Here is a 4,461-nt window from a genome sequence, read left to right as displayed (position 1 = left end):
TTATAAAGTGAATATGTCTTAATGAGAAGATGAAACCAGGGCTGAACAGAAATAAAATTGTAAAGAAATTATAAGTTTGCCTCAGAATTGTTTACACATTTCTAATTGGCATCCTCCTCCCCTGAGGCGCACCCACTTTCAAGGATCTGACGAGCTATTCCTCAGCCAGATTATTCTTCTCTCTAAACCATGTATTTTGTTCTTTAAAAAATATTCTTGGGGTACCATTTTATCTTCTATCAATATTACTCCTAAAAAATTAACAACTGGGAAAGTTCTAAAGATAATGGAGAGTGTGTATGTTATATGTTAGGTAATAATGAGTGTAGTAAAATGCATATCTAGCTTTTGGATTCCATAGTAGGCAGCAATGGAAAGGATGGTTGGGAAAGGATTTCTGAGTTGGCCAAAGAACAGTGTCTGCCACAACGTCCTCTCACTGCCAATGTCTCTTTATGTTATATGTCAGGAAAAATAATGTCAGGTATTAAAAAAATTTTTATTTGTTTATTATTTATTTATTTATTTGGATGAGGCAATCCTTTATTTTTAAACACTTGCACAAAGACATTTCAGAAAGTTTATTAGCTTTCCAGTGGAGAAGAGAGAACATGAAAATGAGCCTCCAGCCATCAGCAGTTTTGCCCAAGTGGTGAGATGAAGGCGTGTACTTCCCTTTCTTTACTAGTTTAACCCCGTGCCTCTTGATGACGCTCAGACATTTCATCATTTTCAGCTGAAGTAGACATTTTAATGAAAGATAACGTAAAGATTTTGGAAATTGGTTTTCACAAATTTGGGCACCAGGGGGTGGGGGAGATTTGTTTTTACAAATATGGTTTACTTAAGTAATTTTTTTCAAAGAAGCGGAAATCTTAGGGTCTAGAACATTTCCCTGAGAAAATTCTAGCTGCACCCCACTTCCACAAATCACATAACCATTCCATAAAAATGTGTCATTTATGCACAAAGAAGGGAACTAGAAGGAAATGCTTAACTGAACTTCTACATGTCAAGGATTGTGATTACATACTTGGTAAGATCTAGAGACAGTAAAAATAATACCAAATTAATAGTAACAAGTAACATTTATCAAATACTTAGCATATGCTTAGCATAGACTAAGCAAATGCTTTAATGGGGTTGTGTCATTTAATTTTTACAGCAATTTATGAGATCTGCCACAATTATTTACATGTGACAAATGAGGATATGAAGTTAGTTAAATAACTAGCTCAAGATTGCACAGTTAGTAAATAGCCCAGCAGGGATTCAAACCCAGGCCATCTTTCTCCAGAGTCTGCATTCCCCACCACTAAATCATATTGCTGTCCAGGGTCAGGATGTCAGAAAGGAAGAAAGAATAAAAAATAGACCAGGAAACACCATGTACAGGGCCATAATGAACAGTGAGTAATACAGAAGAAAGATTCTGAAAGAACTTCAGCAAAACCTACCTGGTAGCTAAGCTGCCTTTTCAATAGTTAAGCTTCCAGCAATCTTGTTCTTAAAGTGTCCAGCCCAGGGTCACTGGAAATGAAAAGACACTGGCAGACACTGTTCTTTGGTCAACTCAAGTCATTTCCCAAGTATCCTTTCCATTCCTGCCTACTAAAGAATTCAAAAGCTAGATACTTATTTTTCCAGAATCACAATCATAGATGGCCATAGAACAGAGTTCTCAACAAAAAGCCATGAGTCAAAAAGGGAAATCTAGTAAAGAGTTTCTAGGAAAGATTTTGTTTGCTTACATTAAAAAAAATGATAAAGTGATAACAACACCCTTTCCTCCTTTCTTTCTGCCTTGAAGATTGGCATAAGGCAGTAATTGCAGCAGCTACTTAAGTGCGATAGTCAAAAAAGGTTAAGGATAAGAAGGAGGAGGGAGGTAGATGGGGTTGTAAAAGGAGTCAAATATATGATGACATTAAAGAATTAAAAATAAACAAATTAGTTTTAAAAAAATAAAAAGGTTGCCAGGATGGCGGAACAGACATATAGAGAAGATATGAATTCCAGATAACACTGCAGAGAAATTGACCCAACACCAGCCCTCACCTACCTAGAAATTTGTTAGGTGAGAAAAATAAACCCTATTTGATTAAGCCTTTGTTTTCTACTGAATGTATTTCTAACAGACATAAGGCTTTAACAAATTGAATCAATTTTTATTTCATTTTATCAGAGTAGAATCACTCTTAGTTGGATTTTAGGAGTTTCAATTGATTAATGGATTATTTATTACATCCTCGGCCCTCCCTTTTCCGGAGGCTAGAGTGGTTTATGAGATTAAAGATGATGTCAGTGAGAAAAGAAGGGATTTGGGGTAAATTATGAATTTTCTTCACTTTTTAAAAAGTCAATTTTAGGCATATTTTAGGACCTATATGTATTCCTTCTCCCACCAGACATTTCAATGTTTTATTTCTCATCATCTTAAAATCATGAAAACCAAACCTGTTTATGGCACATAGCAAAAATAAAAAATAATGAGCGGTTCCTTTCTTTATGACCAAAAATAATTAAAGATATTGCTTTAAAAATTGCAAATACTTAGGCCACCATGGTGATTTAGTATTCTAAAACATAAACCATCTGACTAATTACTCACAAATATTAAGCATATACTATGGTTTCATTCCTGGGCTAACTATAAATGTAATAAAAAAGATTAATTGACTGTAAAAGGATTTTATTCACTCTTTTATGGCCTATTTATGTATGTTCATCATTGCTCATGTTAGATATTGTGGATTTCTGGAACAAAGGTTCTCAAACATAAGAGAGCATAAGAATTGTCAAAAACACTTATTAAAAATGCAGGTACCTAGTCTTAAGCTCCAAATTCTGATTCAGTGGATCTGTGATGGCACCCAGTAATCCGCTTATTTAATAAGCACACCAGGAAACTATGATGAAATCAGAATCAGTGGAATAGCATTTGAACAACTGTCTGGAGAGGCAGGGACATTCTTTCTAGTTCTCTTTGTTCCAGAAGGGTTTTTAATCACTTGATATAGGACTTGCTGATGAAAAGGTATATAGGACTTCTACATACAATTTTTAATAAATGAAAGTATAACATATATAACAAAAAGTATAACATGATTTTTTTGTTTGTGTCTGCTCTCTTTGATTATATTATTATACTCTGCTATTATTGAAAGATGGTAAATATAATACAAGTTCTGACAGAAATTGAAAATTTTATATTCTTTTATATTTATTAATATCTGTGATCCTTGTTGACATTTGTAAAATTAGTGATATTAAATTGTCTGGATTATAAGCAAATTTTCTGTTTTAATCCTTCGCATTTAATTAAAATCATAATTTTATTAATGTCTCCCCAGCATTCATTCACATGTAGATTATTTCATGGAAAAGTTTGTAATTCAAAATTCACAATTGCCTAGAAATTAGAATTGCCATAGCAGCAGTTTATTTTAATCTTCTTCGGTCCTCTTTGATCTTCTTCTAGGAGGTAGAATTTTTAAGGATAGATCATTTTGCTTTTGCTTAATTTATTTAATTTTCTCTTGGCCTGTTTTGTTTCTTTTATGTCATCTAACATCTTCTGTCACTGAGTCTAACATACACCATTTATTTATGATTAGAAAGCACTTTGCATCATAAAAAAATGACAATGTAAATTTTTCTCTATGCAATGGATGAAGTATTCCAACATATGGTGTTCCTGAACATCAGAAACAGAATGAATAAAATAGGAAGGATTGGAACAAAAATTACTGACTTGGAGTGAAATATATACTAACAGATACATTAAAAATATATCGTGTTGGCTTATGAAACTAAATATTTTTATGTATCTCTTCCTCTTCTTTAAATAAATATGCACTTGCAATTTTCCTCACCTCTCAGACCTGTCTTTCTTCAGACTTTGGTATTACATTTGCTTTTCTTTCCTCTGTGTCGCCAACATTCAGTTGCACTCTCCTTGCTGTTCTGTTGCTGCCTCAGACTGGCCTCACTTTCTCTCCAGTCATTCCCTCTACCAGAGGGTCCATCACCTCACATACCTGGACTGTCACGGCTTCCCCAAGGGGCCGCTTTCTCTGCCTTCATTGCATTCCCAATTCCCATTCACAACTGACCGTGTTCCAAACTGCTGATATAAACTCGTTCCAAAATAATCTCTGTAATATAATTTTCCTGCTTAAATTTCTATAGTCCATTCTCTATCCCTAATTTTGACAACTTTCTTTGTCTCCTGCATAGATTTGTTTGTATCAGCCATGCTATTCAAAGAGATGTATATGGCAGTCTTCTTCTCCAAGAGAAGTGGAGAATATGATATGGAGACCAGAAGACTCAGGAACAGGCGGCAGTGACACATTTTTACAAATCTAGTGAGTTCCGACTATTTTGCAAAACTGCATTACACATGCTTGTTTGTTAAAACCATACTTTAAATCAGCCCATTTCAATAAGCAATCTTAA

This window comes from Pteropus alecto, unplaced genomic scaffold (assembly GCF_000325575.1).
Source record: "Pteropus alecto unplaced genomic scaffold, ASM32557v1 scaffold5, whole genome shotgun sequence".
NCBI lineage: Eukaryota > Metazoa > Chordata > Mammalia > Chiroptera > Pteropodidae > Pteropus > Pteropus alecto.
This window is presented reverse-complemented; position numbering follows the sequence as displayed.